Source organism: Rousettus aegyptiacus, unplaced genomic scaffold, assembly GCF_014176215.1.
Source record: "Rousettus aegyptiacus isolate mRouAeg1 unplaced genomic scaffold, mRouAeg1.p scaffold_m13_p_9, whole genome shotgun sequence".
Lineage (NCBI taxonomy): Eukaryota > Metazoa > Chordata > Mammalia > Chiroptera > Pteropodidae > Rousettus > Rousettus aegyptiacus.
Window position 1 is genome coordinate 41,106,706 of NW_023416312.1, and position 23,670 is coordinate 41,130,375.

General features: G+C 32.5%; 1 pseudogene; it reads right to left on the minus strand.

Moving 5' to 3' along the window:
• Nucleotides 1-7,233: 7,233 nt before the first annotated feature.
• On the minus strand, nucleotides 7,234-7,705 carry LOC107500223 (annotated as a pseudogene).
• Nucleotides 7,706-23,670: the final 15,965 nt, after the last annotated feature.

A 23,670-nucleotide genomic window follows, 5' to 3' on the forward strand; every position in this document is an offset into this window, starting at 1 on the left:
CTCTGTAGCTATTCAAAAAACATTCTGTTTTCTGCCCCCACACCAGGTGCACTTCCTCCTGAGTCAGCAGACTGCACAGCTGTCCAACTTCGCAATAACATCCTGCTTAACAAACAGTTTTGTTTTCCTCGAAATGGCTCCAGACACTGCATGAAAAAGTGGAAAGGAAAAACATCTCCCAAATATGATCAGTTTACTTAAGACAACCAGTTTCATTAAAGGTGTTCCTGTACACTGTGAAATACCTACCTATTAAACTGACAGTTGCAGGTGTGTTCTTGTTAACTTCTATCCTCATCCAACAAATCAAGTGGGCTAAACTGTTTCAGAGAACAATGAAATCATTTTCTCGGCTCCAAATTCAGGAAGGAATATGGAATGATTTAATATTTAGCTAACTTTGATGTTCAGTGAAACTGTGTTTTACAAAATAAACAAACCCATGGCAAAATAAGTCACCTTTCAAAAAGTTTAAAAACAACTGTAATTTTTTAGATCAAAGACCTTTTATAAATTTATTCATGTATTTGTTCTTCACATGCCCCCTTGTGGTAAACTATATGAGAAATTTTGAGGGCTCTTGAAAACTGAAATGGTTGCTTTATAGTGCAACATTTGGGTCTAAACTATTTTTTTAATAACCTCAGGTACTTTTATAAATAGATAATCATAACATAAAGTTGATACCATAAGAAATCTTTGGTCGTTTATATGGAAATAAACTCACTGTTTCACCATTTTTAAGAAAAATATATATTTATAATAGCAGAATAATTGGATTTTACATAACAAATTATGGTATGCAAATCAAGAGAGATCTATACTAAGACACACTTATGTTTTTCATAAATTAAAATTGGAATAATTTCAATATATAGAATTAGCTCCCAGGGCAATGTGTAGAAGATGACAGAGAAAATAGTTACATTTTTTCCAACATGAGATACCAATGCCAAGCTTGTTTTAAGGACTGCATTGAGGACTTATCAAGGAAAGCCTTTGTGCAAATAACATTAATCGAACAGATTATGAGCCTGGGAAGAGAAACTGAACATGTGAGTGCACCAAAATATGATGTATAGTCAGTTATGTAAAGTGCAGTCACCATGTGTCTGAAATAAATGTTCTTTGGTGCTACCAGGTGTACAGAGCCATGTGTTAAGTAATATGTGGAAATCAACAGAAATAGAGATCTGATCCCTGCTAAACCTCTTGTTCTATAATAGTCTCAAGTTTACATAATAATATAAAGTATACAGCATAGTGGCATCTAAAGATCTGGTACTGCTCTACCAAATTCTCTCTCATAGTTACAAGATTTAGCAAATAGTAGAGAAAGACTGGTTAAATTGGAATTTCAGATAAACAATGAATAATTTTTTTGTAAAGTATTTCCCCCTTTTTTTTTGTTTCTAATACTGGTCAGTGATGAAATTTTCAATAATTTATAAAAAAATAAAATTTTGGTAATGCAACAAACTTTTTACAAAACTAGATTTATTCTATATTTTATTTCTAGAATTATGTCTGCCTCACATTTTGTGTTTGCACTAAACTCAAACACTTTATTTTATGAAATAATGGTGACACTAGATAGTATATTGTGTTTTTTTAATTGTCAAAATTTAAAGCGACTCCAATTACTTTTAATCATTTTAGATATATACCTATTATGTGTATATACATATATATACATTTATTTTAACTGTTATTTGGTATTTCATTATATAAATACACTATATTATGTTTATGTAGACTCTAGTTGATTAGATCATTTTATTTCAATTTTTTGCCATTAAAAACAATGCTGACTTCAGAATTCTTGTACATGTATTTATCTACATGTGCAATGCACATGTAGATAAAATATATACCTAAAATGTAATTGCAAAGTTGTTAGGGTCATTATATTTCCAATTTTACTCATTACTAAAAAACTGCTTCCAAATTGGCTGTGTAAATTTTTAAATTCATCAGCAATGTATATGTTGTTGTTTTCCCCATATGCTCACTGTATTTGACATATTCAGATTTTTTTTTGCCAGCTTTATTGAGATATAATTGCCATATACTATTGTTTAAGTTTAAGGAGTACAATGTGTTATTCTGGTGAGAATATTCAAACTCTACTCTCATAATAACTTTGTACTGCTAAACTGATATAGCTCTCCCTTTCCCATAACTATTGAACTCCTATTAGTATCCTTCATAGTCTTCTTATGTTTTGGACTATTGCCAATCACAACCGCAGGTAGAAATGGAGGTCAAAACAAGTAAGCCAATTCTTTTTTGTACTGAGTCCAGCATACACAGTTGACCCTTGAACAACACGGGTTTGAACTGTATGGGTCCACTTATATGCAATTTCTTTTAATAAATACTGTAAATACATTTTCTTTTCCTAATGTTTAAATGACATTTTCTTTTCTTTGGCTTACTTTATTGTAAGAATGCAGTATATAATATATAAGTGTACAAAATATATGTTAATTAACCATCTATTTTATTGATAAGGATTTTGGTAAACAATAGATTATTAGTAGTTAAGCTTTTGGGGAATGAAAAGTTATACACAGACTTTCAATTGCATGGGGCGGGTTGGGTTTGGTACCCTAACCCCCACCTTACTTGAGGGTCGACTGTCATAAGGTAGTTTTTCCTTTTGTTATTAGTAAATCGTTGATGTCAGATGTGTTGTTTTTATGATTTCCTTAGTTAAAATTTTACTATGCCTGCAATTTTGTAGTTTTTACATTATGGTACCTCTATTTTTCATGTGCGACACTATGACTGTTTATCCTAAAAGTGATTTGCAGTCTACACATACTTCATTTATAAGTTTTGCACTTCTTAAATTTCTCCTAAAAATGCCAATGATAAAAATATAACCTCTTCTTGGGAATTGCCTAGAGAAAAACAGTTTGGACTTTGCCATTGAGGATCATCTTCATGTGGAACTAATAAAGTTTTATAGCACATAATAGTTGCTCAATAAGTGTGATTAGAAACTTAAATGAATTAGTGACTAGTTTCACTTCAAATTTACAAGTTGGTGCTTCACTCTGGCAATCAATGTTTATTTACAAAAGAATCAGAATAACTCACTGAGTAGATGTTGATGGAGAGGCTATTTGAACAACATTCCCCCACTGGCTCCTCATTTGATTATGGCTTCCAGACAGAATAAAATATATATATATATATATATATATATATATATATATATATATATATATTCCTATTTTATATATATATATATATATATATATATATATATATATATATATATATATATATATATATTCCTCCAAAAGAAGTACACGTTTATCAGAAAAAGTGGCATGGAGAGCTAGAAGTCTTTATTTCTCTTCTGAGCAATTATGAAGTATGCTTAGAAAAATGACTATAAATTTAGCTGAATGGGGCTTATTCTCTATAAGCCAAAGGTCCAGCCTAAATCATTTGAGCAATAGACAAGGGAGTAGCATTTAAAACATAGTGGCTACATTAATGTGGTATGCTCAATTATCTGTCACCTGGGGACAATCAATTCAGAAAAAAAAATACTTTTATTACTGAAACTGTTGTTCCATGTTTCACCCCAACAATATGAAGAGGTTTATTAGTTACTGAAGATTTCTTCCTTCTGGACCTAAACACAGAAAGGTCATATGTTAGTTTTTCTCCTTCTTTGTGGTTCCTGGAAACCTATTGAAGAGAAATTTACAAGTCTGGGAAGCAGCAGCAGTTTAGCTTAGTTAGCATGTAAAGAAACATGACAACTTTTGAAGTTTGGAGTTGTAACAACTTGAAACTGATGAAAATGTTAAAAAGCTGCTCCTTACTTCTTACCATTCTTTTTGTGTCTCCTGCCAGCTGTATTCTTTAGTTAATAATTCATGCAGTATGGTTTGCAAGGAATTTTAAAGCAATATTTTCCCTGCTGCTATTCCTTACATTTTCATTTGTGACCTACATGATCTATGTAGGAAATATTTACTTTGAGGCTTTGGTTTGGCTCAAAAAATACCGAGTGATCAAACCCAAGCAATGAGTCCATTGATCTCAGCAATGGAAACTTTGAGTGTAGAATGACATATAAGCAAGCTGCTACAAAAAAGATTCCAAATTATATTTGCAAATTTAATGACACTAATGTTCTCCCATGTCTAAAACACAGGTAGAAAGTTGAATTCTTTCTGAAATTTTACTTTTGTCTTCAGTGTCTTCATGAAAGAAAATAAAAATAAAAATTGATGTTAAAGTTATCTTTGATGGTTCAAGTTGTTCTTTTCTCCACTTTTTTCTGTTTGTTTTTTGATTTATTTCTAATCCTTATTCAATTTTATTTTTAGGACATATTTGTGAAATGAGACTTTATGACTGCACTATGGGTAATCTCAATACCTCACAGAAGGAGGTAAGTTTCTGGATCTTTAAAAATCTGTAGTAAATGGTGGGAAGGATTATAGATATATGGGAGTATTTTTTTGATTCAGTAATTTTTCTGGATCTTTGAAACCATACTCTGTATGCACTCACCTACTCTAAGGCCTCTTCCAATACAATCCATTTATAACCTATAGATAATTTTGTGTACCCAAAACTAAGATAATTCTCTACATTTTTTGTCTCTTTGGGGAAAACACACAAACACACCACTTTTAAGTCATTGGAATAGATATCTATGAAACAAGAAGCAAAGACAGAGAAAGCTTTTCTGTAGAAGTATATTTTCGTGAATTGAAAATATGTTCCATAAAACAATTACAGGCATGAATTTAAAATGGTTGAACTGACTTTCAAGTAAGTGTGATCTGTTTGAGGATTTCTGTGGTGTATATCCTCCCACCATAAATGATTTAAAGCTGCCAAAGAAGAGTCACTGAAGGGGGAATTGGTAAAGTATGCATACAATGAACTCTCTTGTATATGTAAGAGCTGGCTTCACCACAATACTGAAAGGCTGTCATTTTATGTTATCTTCTTTTGAGATATTTACACAATGAAAGGGAACCCCGCAAAAAGAAAACACTATTAAAAGAAAATGATTTGCTATTAGTGCAAGCAAAAATTACAGTGAGAAGTATTTTTTCAGTAAGATTACTGAGGTACTTCCTGGTATCCCTTGAATCTTATCATGTTAGTTAACTCCTCTTCAGCCCATCAGTAATAGCATTCCAGTATAAGAGCCACGTAAGGACTAACTGATTTGCTATGGAAGTTTTATAAATCAATGTCCTCTAAGATATGAATTTCTAGGCATGTTTTCTGCCTCAATTCTTAATTATTAAGCTATTGTTCTTCAATTTAGGTTCAGTTAACAGTACAGAAAGTAATATAATGGTTAATGTTAAATTGAGCAACACTCATATAAGGAACCATAGAGTTCATGAACTTGTTTTCACATTATTTTATTATTTTTCCTCCTGCAAGTTCAATTATTTCCATAGCTCATTTCTCTTAGGCTTAACTGTCTCATTATTTGTTGTCATTGATATATTCTCATACTCTTTCTGCCTTCTTTGCCTTCATATGTCAAAATGTGCAATAAGAAATGGAAGTCCCCTGAGTCTGAATCAGATGCCAGAACTCTAAAGGACAGGATGAGCAGACATCAGAATACTGGAATTTTCCTGGGTAGCTTTCAAGTCAAATATAATTTAAGAACTGGATTCTGTATTTACTCAGAAGCATAGCCTGCTGTAAAAGGCATATAAAAGGAAAAACTAAAATATAAGCAGAGAAAATGGTCTTGGCATGCACTCACAATTATGTAGATAGTAATTAAAATAAAATTCTTCATAAAACCTGTCACAATAATATTAGCGTCTAATAGAGGGAAAGTACTAGGACTAATGGTTTAAGGACAAAATGACTTGTATATGTGGAGGGAAACCTCTTTCCTCTATACTTTGCCAAATTCCTAAGCCTCTGACTAAATCCCAAGGATGTTTTAAAATGCTTATGTCTAACTCGAATAGAATTGAACAATATTATGGAGTGTTTCAGGAAATGGTAAAAATAATATGATCATATGCAGCCTATTCCTTAACAAAATAGGGGAGTAGAGTCTGTCTTCAGTAACTCCTCTCTTTTCCAGATATACCTCTTTCTTGTTTTTGTAAACCTGTCCCATCATATAGCACAGTTCCCCATTGATATTCCTCCCTTATTCATTAAGGGTTACTATCAGACCTGTCATCAGAGAATTTTGACTTATTGAAGTGATATTGCTTCACTCTGGAGATTCCAGCTTCTATTTCTCATAAAAAAATATCATTTCTATTATCTCTCTGTAAAAGTGCTCTTCTCTGGGATCAGCCAATCTTATGAATACAGGAAGAACAATATGAAGGGACTACAGATGCTAAAATAATTATTTATTTGCTTTTATTATAGTAAGATACACATAACGTAAAATTTATTATTTTAATCATTTTAAAGTGTATAGGTCCGTGGTATTATATACATGTACAATGTAATAGAACATCATCGCTATATAGTTCAAAAACTCCTCTATTACCTGAAATAGAAACCATAGCCTCAGATAACAATTAATCTGTTTTCTGTGTCCATGGATTTTCATTTTCATATAAATGGAATCATACAATATGCGACCTTTAGTTTCTGGCATCTTTCACTTTACCATTATGTTTTTTTTTAAATATCTATATCTATATCTATATCTATATCTATATCTATATCTATATCTATATCTATCTATCTATCTATCTATCTATCTATATCTACATATCTATATCTATATCTATATCTATATCTATATAGTTTAATTTATTTCAGTAACAAACTTACAGGAACAACACAGAAGACAGACAACATTTAAAAATGTACTTGCATGTAGGACAACTCAGAAAAATATGGTGAATGGATGGAATGTACAGTATGATAAAAATGCTACAAACACCATTAGTTGCCGTCAAGAAATTCACTTATTTTAGAATATCCAATTCATCGTATTGTCCAGAAAATTTTAACAGGCTTATTTATAATTGTTATAAAGTTGAACTGCTAAAACTTATTCACTGAAACCTTTTGATTCACATGAATGCTTTATGTCCTCACACTTGTATTAAAAATTCGCGCGCGCGCGCACACACACACACACACACACACACACAAACCCTGCCAATACCTACCCCTTCTTTTCCACTTGCAGTCATATACTAAGGTACCATTTGGCCCCATGGAAAACATATCTAACATTCAGAACTACCAATAAAAAGAAAATGAGGAAAAAAAGAACAAAAAGTTTCCCATCATAGTGGATTCTGAAGCATGTTCTTCACATATGTGGAGTGCTAGTTGGATGACTTTTGGCATAATTGTTATATGTTTGGCATGGATAACACAAAAGCCGTTGTCTCTAAAAAGGCCAACTAGATAAGCCTCACTTACTCCTGAAAAGCATCAATAGTTGCACTCTGGAAGTGTACATCTATTTTGAAGCCCTGAGTTATCTTTGCACCAGATGCTGAAATGGAAGTTTGCAAATCAGAGGTTCAGTGAGCTTCTGATAACGTCTAATTTCTTGAAGTGCCACAATGCCAAGCCTGTAATGATGAGGTTTCTTCGCCCTTTTGGTAGAGGGCTCACTTGTGTGAGCAGCTTGCTTTTGTTGCCAGCTGTTTCTCTGTGCTTTACCATCAGTGGATTTTCTGGCAGTCTGTTTTGTCTGAGCCATGGTATAAACACCTCATTATTTACCCATCTTCTCATTCTGTTGGAACTTGGGGAACTAGAGGCAGTGCTAGAGAGTGACTGTAGTGTGGCAGCAGTGATTGCAAACACAATTGACATTTGTATACGAAGCAAAATAAGTCATACCGAAAAAGTGGAGAATCACATGATTTCATTCACATGTGGGATATAAAACTGGAAGAAAGAAACGAACAAGTCAAACGAACAAATAAAAACTCAGTTTAGTGGTTACCAGAGAGAAGTGGGGAGGCGGAAGGTAGAAGAGGATAAAGGGGAATTGAAAGGAAACATGGCAGAATGAGAAAAGTCCCCAGATCTCTCCCCTTGAAACAACAATAAGCTGAACATCTAAAACTCACCAAAAAACACTCAAACTCTCAAACTGCACAGCAGCACGTCTGAGCATGGGATTTGTACATAAGAGTTACCATAGGTCAGAACTCTGGGTGTCAGGCAGCTCCTTGTAGGGAGAGAGGGAGGGAAGAGGTGCAACAACTTCCCTAAATGACCATGCCTAGAAGAGTTTGTGAGTTCACAGCCAGCAGAAGATCCCAGTCATCAGGGCAGAAAGCAGAGAAGCGGATGACAGATAAACATCGGTTGATTTCTACTAGCTGCAATTGCAAAACAGAGGCCTAGCCGTATCCTCCAAACCCCAAACTGGAGGGCCCCTCCCCCCATAATCTCTGAGAATGACCACGAAGCCCCAAGGGAATCTAAACAAACACTACCAAAACTGTTGCTAACACTACAGAGACTGAAACTGAGGGTAGTGAGCATGATTAAATATCTACAAGAAAATAGGGGCATTATATAAAGGCATTATTAAGGCTTTATATAAAACAGGGATCCAAGAGGCTTGGACGCCACCTACTGGAAGCCAAAAAGAAAAGCACCTTCTTTGCAGCAGGCTAAACAGAGACCTTTATATAATAAATCTTCTTTTTGAAAAAAAAAAAAGCAGAATATATTTCCATTACTGCCCAGGCCGAGAAAAAGTCCATTAAACACCATGAACAACTAAAGTGACAAGACATCTCAGAAAGAAAGAGAAAAATCTCCGGAAAATAAGCTTACAGATATAGAAATTAAATATGCAACTTAAATGACATAGAATTCAGGATGGTACTTCTGAAAAAACTCAGTGAGTTCTGAAAGAATTCACATCAACAATTTCAGGAATTAAAAAAAAAAACAACTAGATGAGCAGAGCAAGGAGATTAAAAACCTCAAAAAGACCCAAATAAAACTTCTGGAGATAAAAACAAGACAAGACAAGACAAGACAAGACAAGACAAGACAAGACAAGACAAGACAAGACAAGACAAGACAAGACAAGACAAGACAAGACAAGACAAGACAAGACAAGACAAGACAAGACAAGACAAAACAAAACAAAACAAAACAAGAGTTGAAAAACGAAGTAGCAAGCTTGGAGCTTGGGAAATAGTGTCGATAAATGGAGGAAAAGATCAGTGATATCAAAGACAGAAATCTAGAAATAAATCAGAAGGGAGAGAAACCAAAAGATGAAAAATAATGAAATGGAAATACAAAAACTAGCTGATACTATCAGGAGAGGAAATATAAAAATAATGGGCATTATCAAAGGCAAGGAAAAGGAGCAGGGACTAGAAAGCATTTTCAGACAAATAGTGGATGAAAATTTCCCAAATCTAAGGAATGAGCTGGAGCTTGGAATTCAAGAAGTCAACAGAACACCCAATATCCTCAATCCTAAAAGGCTTTCATCAAGACATTATATTAAAATTATCAAAAATCAATGACAAAGAATTCTCAGGGCAGCCAGGGAGAAGAAAACGGCAACTTTTAAAGGAAAAGCTATTAGATTACCCTCAGACTTCACAGCACACACCTTACAAGCCATAAAGGAATGGAGTCAAATATTTAAACTATTAAAAAGGAACTACCAGCCTAGAAAAATGTATCCAGCTAAGCACTCCTTTAGATATGAAGGATAAATTAAGACATTTCCAGACATACAAAAATTGAAATTCTTCACTACGAGGCCTGCACTATAGGAAATACTGAAAAGGGTCAGTTCGCCTAAAACAAAATGACAAAAAAAAAACATAAATATGATTAAGGTGACTATCAGATAAATAGAAGAAGAGGAGTGTAACCCTTACTAAAAACAGGTCATTATAAGCTGAAACAATAAGAAGAGAATTGCTCTAGCAACATAGTAATGAATGTTCAGCATACATAGGGACAAATTTATACAACAATGACTGAAAAGGGGAGGAATCAAAGATCCAAATTCACAAAGGGGAATGGAGAGCAGACATGTGCAGAAGAAAATACATGATTGTATAAATATATCTATCCTTTACATATTTGTAATGGTAACCACACACAGAAGATTCAGAACCAAAGCATATAACATAAAACAAAAAGGACCAGAGGCAAAACCCACAAAAGCCAACCAAAATAAAGAAAACAGAAACACAAGGACAAGGAAGCAATGGAAATATTGAGCTATCAGGAAGCAAAAGGTAAAATAGTTATAAGAAGACCTCATATTTCAATAATCACCCTAAATGCAAATGGACTGAACTCACCAAGGAAAGACACAGAGTTGCAGAATTAATCAAAAAACAAAACCCTACCATATGCTGCCTCTTGGAGACACATCTCAGCTCCAAAGAAAAATAGAGACTCAAAGTGAAAGGGTGGAAAATGATATTTCAAGCAAATGACATTCAGAGAAATGCAGGAGTAGTGGTACTAATATCGGATGAAATAGACTTTAAAACTAAAAAGATAAAGAAGATACTGAGAGACACATCATAATGATAAAGGGAATCATGCACCAAGAAGACATAACTCTTATTAATATCCATGTTCCCAATCAAGGAGCCAAGAAATATATAAAGAAATTACTGAAGGGAGAAACAGAACAAAACTCTATCATAGTACGGGACCTAAATACTCCACTGTTGGATATGGACACCTCATGCAAAAAAAAAAATCAATAAGGAAATAACATTCTTAAGTAACACATTAGACCAACTGGACATAATTGACATTTACAAAGTCTTCCATCCAAAAACAGTTGCTTATATATTATTCTCTAGTGCACAAAGAACATTCTCAAGAATCGACCACATAGTGGGACACAGAGATAACCTCAACAAACATAAGAGGTTTGAAATCACACCAACCATATTCTCTGATCATAATGATTTGAAACTAGAGATCAACTGCAAAAAGAAAGCTGGAAGTACCACAAATACATGGAGATTAAACAACATTCTCCAGAAAAACAACTGGGTCAGAGAAGAAATAAAAGAAAGAGATCAAGAGATACATAGAAATGAATGACAATGATAGTACAACATATGAAAATTTTTGGGACATGGCAAAAGCAGTCATAAGAGGAAAATTCATATCATTACAGGCCTAACTAAGAAAATGAGAACAAGCCCAAATAAACAACCTAATGCTTCATCTTAGAAACTAAAAAAGGAAGAATAAATGAAGCCTAAAGTCAGCAGGAGGAAAGAAATAATCAACATTAGAGCATAAATAAATGAAATTGAAAACAAACAAAAAATACAAAAAAATAAATGCAATGAAAAGCCGGTTCTTTCAGAAATTTAATAAAATTGACAAACCCAAGGCTAGACACAATAAAGAAAAAAGAGAATGAACACAAATAAACAAAATCAAAGACGAATAGGGGAAAATTACAACAGACACTGCAGAAATACAAAGAGTCATACACTTCTATGACAATGTATATAAAACCTAATTTAATAACCTAGAGAAAATGGACCAGTACTTAGAAAAATACAAACTTCCTGGACTGAATCAAGAACTGGAAGATCAAAATTGACTAATCAGCAGTATGGAAATGAAACAACCATCAAAAACTTATCAAAAAGTAAATTCCAGGACCAGATGGCATCACCAGTGAATTCTACCAAACTTTCAGAGATTTAATACCTATTCTCCTCAAACTCTTCCAAAAAATTGAAGAGGAAGCAATACATTCCAACTCATTTTATGAGGCCAATATTACTCTGATAACAAAACCTGGAAAAGATAATACACAAAAAGGAAAACTATAGAGCAGTATCTCTCATGAACACAGATGCAAAAATCTGAAATAAGATACTAGCAAACCAAACACAGAAACATATTAAAAAGATTATACACCACAATCAAGTGGGCTTCATCCCAGGGCACAGGGATGGTTCAACATATGCAAATCGATTAATGTGATACAACACATAAACAAATTAAAAAATAAGAATCATATGATCATATCAATAGATGTAGAAAAATGCGTCAACGAGATACAACATCCATTTATCATCAAACCCTTAACAAAATTGGTATAGAAGGAAAGTACTTTAACATAATAAAGATGATGTATGACAAACTCTCAGCCAACATTATATTTAATAGTGAAAAGCTAAAAAACCTTCCCTCTAAGATCAGTAACGAGGCAAGGCTGTCCACTATAGCCATTGTTATTCAGTATAGCATTGGAGGTCCTAGCAAGTGCAATAAGACAAAATATAAAAGGAATCCAAATAGAAAATAAAGAAGTCAAACTGTCACTATTTGCAGATGACATGATTCTCTATATGGAAAACCCTAAAGACTCCACAAGAACACTACTAGAAAAAATAAGCAAATAAAGTTTCTGGATACAAAATCAATGTTCAAAAATCCAAAGCATTCCTATACTCTAATAATGAAGTATAAGAAAAAGAAATGGAGAAAATAATTCCTTTTGTAATTGCAACAAAAAGAATAAAAAACCTAGAAATAAATTTAAGGAAACAAGTGAAGGACCTATACAGTGAAAACTATAAGACCCTATTAAAAGAAATCGAAGAAAATACAAAGAAATAGAAAGATATTCTGTGTTCTGGATTGGAAGAATCAACATAGTTAAAATGACCGTATTACCTAAAGCACTATACAGATTTAATGCAATCTCCATCTAAATCTCATCAGAATTTTTATAAAGAAATAGAGCAAAAAATCATCAGATTTGTATGGAAGCACAAAAGACCCTGAATTGCCAAAGCCATTGTGAGAAAAAAGAGCATGACTGGAGGCATCACTCTGCCTGACTTCAAATTCTACTACAAAGCAACAGTAATCAAAATGTCATGATATTGGCAGAAAAACTGACACATGGACCAATGGAACAGAATCAAGAGTCCAGAAGTAAACCTATATTTATATGGGCAAATAATTTTTTACAAAAAAGCCAAAAACATACAGTGAGGAAGAGAAAGACTCTTCGATAAATGGTGCTGAGAAATCTGGAAAGCCACCAGCAAAAAGAATGAACCTAGATTGTTGTCTATCACCACACACCAAAATTAACTCTAAATGGATTAAGGATCTGAATATAAGACCTGAAGTAATAAAATGCGTAGAAGAAAACATAGGAACTAAGCTCAAGGACCTTGGACTTAAAGAGGATTTTATGAATTTGACCTCAAAAGCAAGGGAAGTATAAGCTAAAATAAATGAATGAGACTACATCACACTAAAAAGCTTCTGCTCAGCAAAAGAAATTGTCAACAAGGTAAAGAGCCAACCATCCAAATGGGAAAATATATTTGCAAGCAACACTTCGAATAAGGGCCTAACATTCAGAATATACAGAGTACTCATTTGACTCAATAACAACCAAAAAAAATGATCCAATCAAAAAATGGGCAGAAGACCTGAACAGACACTTCTCCCTAAGTGACATACAAATGACCAACAAATATCTGAAAAGATACTCAACATCTCTAGCTATTTGGGAAATGCAAATCAAAACCACAGTGAGATACCATCTCACACATACTAGAATAGCTATGATCAACAGGGCATGTAATAACAAATGCTGGAGAGTATGAGGAGAAAAAGGAACCCTCATACACTGTCGGTGTGGCTACAAATTGGTACAGCCACTATAGAAAAATAGTATGGAGGTTCCTCAATAATCTAAGAATTGATCTACCATATGATCCAGGAATTCCTCTACTAGATATTTATCCAAATGACTTGAAAAGCCATATCCAAAAAGATATTTGCACACTGATGTTCATAACAGCATTATTCACAGTGGCCAGGACATGGAAGCAACTGAAGTGTTCTACGATATATGATTGGGTAAGGAAGCGGTGGTAAATATATACAATGGAATATTACTCAGACACAAGAAGAGATGAAATACTGCTATTTGTGACAAAATGGATGGACCCGGAGATAATCATGTTAAGTGAAATAAGCTAAATAGAAAAAATCAAAAATCACATTGTATTACTTATATGTGGGATATAAATCTAAAATCAACAAATGAACAGGACAAACAAACAGAGACTCATGGACATGGACTACAGACTAGTGTTTACTAGAGGGTAAGGTGTGGGGGGGGAGGTACATAGAGTAAGGGGAGTCAAATATGTAGTGACAGAAAGAAATATAACTATGAGAGGTGAGCACACAGTGTAAATATATATATATATATATATGCCTTAGTTATAGTATAAATAAATAAGTTAATTAATTAATAATTTTGAATGTCAATATTGTAGCTCTAAATACTCCTCTTAGCATTGCTTCTGCTGCATCTCATAAGATTTGATGTGTTGTATTTTTATGTTTATTTCTCAGGATATTTTAAATTTTGTTTCTTATGATTTTTCCTTTGATCCACTGTTTGAGGGTTCATTAATTTTTAAATAAAAATATTTTTTCTATTTTTTTCATAGTTCATTTAAAAATTTATTATCAGGTATACAGTATATTGTTTAGATATTTATATAGTTTATGAAATGATCTCCCCAATTACTCTAGCACCAATCTGGCTCTACACATAGCTGGCTCTACACAATAATACTATTGACTGTATTCCCTATGATGCACTCTCCATCCATGTGACTATTTTGTAGCTACTAATTTATACTTTTTCACTTCTTTACCTTTTTCTTCCAGCCTCCCAATCTCATTCTCATCTGGAAATCACTAGGTTGTCCTCTGTATCTAGAAAAAAATTATTATATATCATAATTTCTTTATCCAATTGGCTATTGATGGATATTTAGGCTGTTATCATATCTTGGCTATTGTGAATAGCACTGCCATGAACATAGGGGTAAATAGATCTTTACAAACTAATGTTTTGGTTTCCTTCGGATAAATACCAAGAAGTGCAATTGATGGGTCAAAAAGTAGTTCTATTTTTAATTTTTTGAGGAACTTCCAAACAGTTTTTCATAGTGACTATGCTATTTTGTAATCCTACCAATAGTGTACGAGAGTTATCTTTTCTCTGCATCTTCGCTAACACTTGTTATTTTTTGATTTATTGATGATAGCCATTCTGGCAAGTGTGAGGTGATATCTCATTGTTTTAATTTGCATTTGTCAGATGACTATTGGTGCTGAGCATCTTTTCATATGTCTATTGGCTGTTAATGTCCTCTTTGGGGAAATGTCTATTCAAGTCTACCACCCATTTTAAAATCAAATTGTTTTTTTGGTGCTAAGTTGTATGAGTTGCTTATATATTTTGGATATAAATCCCTTATGGAATGTATCCTTGGTGAATATCTTCTCCCATTCAGTTGACTGTCTTCTCATTTTGTAGATTGTTTTCTTTGTGATGGAAAACATTTTTAGTTTGATGTAGTCTCATTTGTCTATTTTTTCTTTTGTTTCCCTTGCCTGAGAAGATATATATAAAAACATACTACTCAGAGCAATATCAGAGAGTTTACTACCTATGTTTTCTTCTAAGAATTTTATGGTTTCAGGTCTTGCATTTAAGTCTTTAATCCACTTTCTTGGTGAAAGAAAATGTTCTAGTTTGATTTTTTTGGATGTATTTGTCTAATTTTCCCAACACCATTAATTAAAAAGGACTGTCATTACATCACTGTATATTTTTGCCTCCTTCGTCATAGATTAATTTACCATATAGTGTTAATTCTTCTTTGAATGTTCAGTAAAATTCACCAATGAAATCATCCCACTTTCGTTTGTTGGGAGTTTTTTTTTATTTCTGATTTGATTTTGTTGGTAATAATCGGTTTGTTCAGATTTTCGGTTTCTTGATTCAGTCTTGTGTATTTCTAGAAATTTATCCATTTCTTTCAGAATGTCCAGTTTGTTTTATAGAATTGTTCATAGTATATTCTTATAACCCTTCATATTATTTTTCATTTCTTATTTTATTTATTTTGGTCTTCTCTCTCTTTTTTAATCTGTCAATTTTCTTTATCTTTCTGAGAACCAACTCTTGGTTTCATTGATTTTTTTATTATTTTTTAAAACTCTTTATTTCCACTCTGATTTTTATTTATTCCTTTGTTCTCCCCACTTTAATCTTTGTAGTTTTTTCCTAGTTCTTTTAAATGTAAGTTTAGGTTGTGCTATGAATCCCTCTTTTGTATTGCTTTCACTCTGTCTCATAGATTTGTTTTTATTTTTATTGCTTTTAGGGCATCTTTCAATTTCTTCCTTGATATCATTATTAATCCATTCATTGTTTAGTAGCATGTTATCTAGCCTCTACGTGTTTGTGTGTTTTTCAGTTTTTTCTTGTTATCAATTTCTAGTTTCAAACCATGTGGTTGAATAAGATGTTTGATATAATTTCAATCTTTTATATTTATTGAAACTTGTTTTGTGGCCTAATCTGTGGTATATCTTGGAAAATGTCATATAAGCACTTGAGTAGAGTGTATATTCTGATCCTTTGGGGTGAAATTATCTAAAAATATTATTTATATCCATCTGGTCTATTGTGTCATTGAAGTATACTCTTTCCTTGTTGATTTTCTGTCTGGAAAATCTAGCCATTGGTATCAGATTGGTGTTAAAAATCTCCTACTATGACTGTATTCCTGTCAATCTCTTTCTTTACGTCCATCAATATTTGCTTTATATATTTAGCTGCTCCATTGTTGTATGCTTAAATGTTTACAAAGTTTATATCCTCTTGTCAAATTGATCCCTTTATCATTATACAATATCCTCTTCTTTTTATACTCTTCGTTTCATTTTTCAATATTTTTTATTTTTTATTATGACTGACATACTATATTAGTTTAGGTGTATAATATAGTGATTATGCATTTATAAAACTTACAAGGGATCATCTCCATAAATCTAGTACCCATATGACACCATACATAATTATTACAATATTATTAACTATATTCCTTATGCCATACTTTACATTTCCATGACTATTTTGTAACTACTAATTTGTATGTTTTAATCCCCTCACCCTTCACCCATCCTCCTAATCAACCCCCCATCTGGCAACCATAAAAATGTTCTCTCTATGAGTTTCTTTCTGTTTTGTTTGTTCATTTACATTATTTTTAAATTCCATTGATGTAGAGAAACATGGCGAAGTGAGAGATATCCCTAGATCTCTCCTCTTGAAATAACAATAAGCCAAACATCCAAAATGCAACAAAAAACACCCAACCTGAACACCAGCATGTCTGAGCAAGGGATCTGCACATAAGAGCTACCATAGGTCAGAACCCTGAGGTGGGGGTGTTGGAGGTAGACTGGGAGAAGCAAAGAAGCTGCCTCTCACAGTCAGAGCTCCCTGAAGGAGGAGGGGGAATTTTGAGAGAGCTGAAAGCTCCATGTGGCCAGTGGCAATGCCTGGGCATGAGCAGAAAATAGAAAAGTGGGCATGGCAGAGAGTGGGGACAGCAGAGAAGCAACAGTTGATTTTTACCAGCCGCAGATGCAAAACATGAAGCTGAGCCACAGCCTCCATCTCCTAACCCATATTCTCCAAGACTGAACACAGTGGAGCCCCAGGGGAATCTGAGCAAATGATACTGAAACTGTCAGTAGTACTGACGGGGATTGAAACTGAGGGTAGTGAGCGTGATTGAATATTTATAAAATAAATTCCACCTAGAAGTGAAATTATGTGGAATTCATCTTCCTCTTTCTGACTTATTTTACATAGCATAATACCCTCTAGGTCCATCAATGTTGTTTCAGACGGCAAAATTTCATTCCTTATTGTGTCTAAGTAATATTCCATTGCATATATGTCCCACTTCTTTATCCATTCATCATTGGTAGACACTTAGGTTGCTTCCATATCTTGGCTATTGTAAATAATGCTGCAATAAACGTATAAATGCAATAAACATATAAAAAAAGTTCTTTTTGAATTACTCTTTTGGATTTGTTCAGATAAATACCCAGAAGTGGAATTACTGGGTCTTTATTTGTCTCAAACTACAGTCTGTTTTAAACTCTATTTTTCTGATATAAGTATTGCAATCTCAGTCTTTTATTAATTTCCATTTGCATGAAATATTTTTTTCCATCCCTTTACTTTCAGTCTGTGTGTTTCTTCTTTTAATCTGGCATGGGATTCTGGTAGACAGCATATATAAGGGTCTTGTTTCCTTATTTATTTAGCTACCTGATGTCTTATGATTGGAGCATTTAAGCCATTTACATTTAAAGTGATTATTAATTGGAGTAATTGTTGTAATTTTATTATTCAAATTTATGTTCTTTTGCTTTTTTATTCTTCCTTTTCTTAAAAAAATAAGTCCCTTTAACATTGCTTGTAATAGTACTTGTTGGTTTTGAATTCCTTTAGCCCTTTCTTGTCTGAGAAAATTTTTATCTCTCCTTCAATTTTAAAGAATAGCCTTGCTGTGTAGAGTAACCTTGGTTGTAGGGCATTGCTTTTCATCTCTTTGATTATTTCCTGCCAATTCCTCCTGGCCTGCAAAGTTTCTGTTGAGAAATCAGCTGTCAGCATTATTGGGGATCCCTTGTGGACAACTAACTACCTTTCTCTTACTGCTTTTAAGATTCTTTCTTTGTCTGTAACCTTTGACATTTTAATTATGATACTTCTTGGTATGGGCCTGTTTGGGTTCATCTTGTTTGAGACACTCTGTATTTCCTGGATTTGCATGTCTATTTTTTTTGTACCAAGTTAGGGAAATTTTCTGTCATTATTTATTCAAATGGGTTCTCAATCTCTTTCTCTCTCTCTTTCCCTCCTTGTGTTCATATTAATGTGAACATTGATGTGCTTGATGTTGCCCAGAGGTCCCTTAAACTATCCTCATTTTTCAATTTTTTTTCCAATTGGTTGTTTTCTGTTACTTGTTATGCAAATCGCTGATTCAATCCTCAGCTTCATCTCATCAGCTGTTGATTTATTCTAGAGTATTCTTTATTTTAGTTATTGTATTCTTTATTTATGACTGTTTTTTTGTGGGTTTCTGTTCTTTTTTTAATGTTAACTATTTTTTTGTTGACATTCTCACTAATTTTTTAAAGCCTTGTTATAGCCAGTGTTTTGAATTTTGTATCTAGAGTTTTCTCCTGTGTTTTTTATTTTGTTGTTGTTGTTGTTGTTGTTGTTGTTATTTGGGACATGTTTCTTTGTCTCCTCATTTTTGCTGCCCATCTGTGTTTGTTTCTACATATTAGGTAGATCTGCTACTTCTCTCAGTCTTGGCAATGTGGTCTTATGTTCTTGGTGTCCTATGGGGCCCATTGATACATTCTCCCTGATCACCTAAGTTGGTTGCTCTAGGAGTGTTTCTTATGTAGATTTTGTGTTTCTGCCTCTTTCAGTTGAGTCTTGATTGCTGTTGGCACATCAGTGAGTGGGGTTGACCTTCAGGCTAACTGGCTGTGAGAATGGACCATGACAACAGCCTATGAGTTTACATATTTTTGGATATTAACCTTTTATCAGATATATGAATTATAAATATTTTCTACAATCCATAGGTTATCTTTTTATTTTGGCGATTGTTTCTTTTGCTGGGAATAGTTTGCTTTAGTCTGCTTATTTATTTTTGATTTTGTTGCTTGCACTTTTGGTATCATATTAAAAAAATACTTCACCAAGACCAATGCCAAGGAGCTTTTCCAATACTTTTCTAGGAGATTGATGATTTCAGGTTTTATGTTTAAGTCTTTAATCCATTTGAAGTTAATTTCTGTGAGTGATGTAAGATAAGGGCCTAATTTCATTCTTTTGTATGTAATTACTCAGTTTTACCATTTATCGAAGAGTCTACCTTTCCCATTGAGTATTCTTTGTCCCCTTGATAAATAATAAATGGCCATATCTGTGAGTGTTTATTTCTGGATTTGCTATTTTGTTCCATTGATCTATGTGTTTATTTTTGTACAAGGACCATTCTGTTTTGATTACTATAGATTTGTATTATAGTTTGAAAACAGGAAGTATCATGCCTTAAGCTTTGTTCTGTCTCAAGATTGACTAATCTTTGAGGTTTATCTGTGGTTTCATACAAATTTTTGAATTGTTTGTTTTATTTCTGTAATAAAAATGCCATTGAAATTTTTATTGAGATTGTGTTAAATCTATAAAGTCTTTGAGAAGTATGGGCATTTTGACAATATTAATTATTCGATCCATGAACATGAGGTTTTTTCCATTTGTTTGTGTTTTCTTCAAATTTTTTCATCAAAATCATATAGTTTCTATAAGCTCTATAGCTTTATAGTTCTATTCCTTTCTTGGTTAAAATTATTCCTGTTTTTTTATTCTTGTTTTTTTTTAAATTTTTATTCTTAATTTTATTTTAGTCTTTGATTTTGATGCTATTGTAAATATTTTTTTTTAATTTTTTATTTAGATATTTTATTGTTAGTGTACAGAAACAACTGATTTATGTCTGTCAATTTTGTATTCCGCAATTCAATGGTTAATTCTAACAGTTTTCTTTGTCAAGTCTGTAGGAGTCCATATAAGATTATATCATCAGCAAACAAAGATATTTTTAAAAATTTCATTTTTATTTGGATGACTTTTATTTCTTTTTATTGTCTACTTGCTCTAGCTGGGCTTCTAATTATTATGTTGAAAAAAAGTGGTGAAAGTGGACACCCTATTCTTGTCCTGATCTTAGAAAAAATATTTCAAACTTTTACCATCGAGTATGATACCAGCTGTGGGGTTGTCATGTATTACATTGAGGTATGTTTTATTACCAGCTGTAGGGTTGTCATTTATTACATTGAGATATGTTCCTTCAATTCCTAATTTATTGAGGCTTTTTATCATGAAGACGGTTGCATTTTGTTAAGTGCTTTTTCTATATCTACTGAGCTGATCACGTTTTTTAATCTTTCATTTTATTGAGTTGTATCACGTTTATTGATTTGCATATGTTTGAACCATCTTTGAATCCCAGGCATAAGTCCCATTTAATCATGGTGTATGGTTTTTCTAATGTTATTTAATTCAGTTTGCTAGTTATTTGTAAAAATTTCTGCATATATATATTCACCAACAATATTGACATGTACTTTTTTTTTTCTTATAGTCTGGTGTCAGGGTAATGCGAGTCTTGTATATCAGTTCAGAAGTGTTCTCTCCTCTTCAGCGTTTTGTAAGAGTTAGAGAAGTAGTGGCATTAATTCCTTAAATGTTTGGTAGAATTCACCAATGAAGTCATCACATTCCTAGGCTTTCTTTCTAGTCTGTTCAGATTTTCTATTTCTTTCTGATTTAGTTATGGTAGTTTGTAGGTTTCTTGGAACTTATCTATTTCTTCTAGGATATCCCATTTGTTGGTATGTAATTGTTCATAGTAACCTCTTATTATTCTATGTATTTCTGTAGTATCAGTTGTAATATCTTCTCTTTCATTTCTGATTTTATTTATTTGATATTCTCTCTTATTCTTAGTCTAGCTGTTTGTCTGTTTTGTTTAAAAAACCAGCTTTTTGTTTTGTTGATCTTTTCTATTATTCTTCTTATCTCTGTATTATTTATTTCTGTTCTAATATTTATTTCCTCCCTTCTGCTAACTTAGGCCTTAATTGTTCTTTTTCTAGCTTTTTGAGGTTTATAATTAAGTTGTTTATTTTATATATTTCTTTTTTCTTAATGTAGACATTTATAAATATACAATTTTCTATTAAAACTACTTTTTCTGCATCCCATAGTTTTGGCAGTTTGTGTTTCTATTTTTGTTTCTTTCAATATATTTTGTTATTTCCATTTTCATCTTTGATTTGTTGTTTTTTCAGAAGTTTGTTGTCCAGTCTTGCAAATTTTCCAGTTCTCCTTAAATTGATTTCTAGTTTTATACCATTGTAGTTTAAGAACACACTAACTATGATTTAAGTCTTCTTATTTGTTAAGACATGTTTTGTTAAGACATGTTTTGCGACATATCATATGATCCCAGAGAATATGTGCTCTTGAAAAGAATGTTTATTCTGCTGCTGGTGAATGGTATGTTCTGTATATATATGTTAGGTCTTCTTGGTTTAAAGTATAGTTCAAGAGTAATGTTTCTTTATTGATTTTCTAGCTAAATAATCTACTTTTGATTGAGAGTGGGTATTAAAGTCTTCTGCTATTATCGTATTATCATATATTTCTCCCTACAGATCTGTTAGCATTTGCTTAATATTCTTAAGTGTTCCAAAATTGAATACATATATTTTTATGATTGTTATATCATCTTGATTAATTGATGCCTTTATCACTATGTAATAAACTTCTTTTTCACATATTACAGTGTTGGGCTTAAAGTCTGTTTTTTTATGTATGAATATAGCTATCCATGGTCTCTTTTGGTTTCCATCTTCATGGGAAATCTATTTCCATCCCTTCATTTTGGACCTATAGGTGTCCTTAAAAGTGATGTGGGTATATTGCAGGCAACATATAGTTGGCCTTTTCTTTCTTAAATCAAATCAAATCCAACACTATATACCTTTTGATTGAATAAATCGAGCCATATACATTTAAAGTATATTGATTAATACGACTTACTAATTCTATATTATTAATTGCTTTCTTACTATTTTATGTTTCTTGTGTTTCTTTCTCACTCTCTTGTTGTTTTCCATTGTGAAATGATAATTTTCCATGATGGTATGCTTTTATTCTCTTCTCTTTATCTTTTGTAAATCTACTGTAAGTTATTGCTTCATAGTTACCATAAGACTGACATAAAACATAACACATTCTTTTTATGCTGATAACAATTTAACTTCAATCATTTACAAAACTACATCATTACTCCTTCCTTTATGTTTTTAATGTCAAAATGTATCTAATGTAGATTTTGTATTTATTTATAAAATATTTCCGCTGCTTATTTTAGTACTCTGTCCTTTAACCTTTATATGAAAGTCAATTGGTCAGTACACCACCGTATTAGAGAATTCTAATTTGATTATATACTTACATTTGCCAGTGCATTATATATTGTCATATATTTTTATGTTACTGGTTAACATCCTTTCATCTCCTTGAAGAAGTTCTTTTTTAAATTTATTTCTTTTTATTATGGTGACATTGGTTAACAAAATCCAATAAGTCAAAAACGTACAATTCAACAGTATTATATATATATATATATATATATATATATATATATATATATATATATATATTGCATTGTATGTTCATCATTCATAGTGAGATTTTTTTCTGTCACCATATATTTGACCCTTTTACCCCATCTACCTCCTCCTTCCTTTGCTACACTTTGGTAACCACCAGTTTACTATCCAGGTCAAAGAGTCTCTGATTGCCATGTTTGTTTGTTGCTTCTAGGTTTATATCCCACACATAAGTGATATTATGTGGTTTTCAACTTTTTCTGTCTGGCTTAATTTGCTTAGCATAATTATTTCATGATCCACCTATGTTGTCAAAAATGGCAGTTTCATCTCTTTTTATACCTGAGGAATATTCCATTGTACATATGTACCACATCTTCTTTATCTAATCATCCATCATAAGACACTTCATTTACTTCCATGTCCTGACCACCATGAATAATGCTTCTATGAACACCAGTGTGCATGTATCTTTTTGGATATATGTTTTCAAAGTAAATACTCAGTAGAGAGATTGTTGGATCATATGGTAGATCAATTCTTAGTATTTTGAGG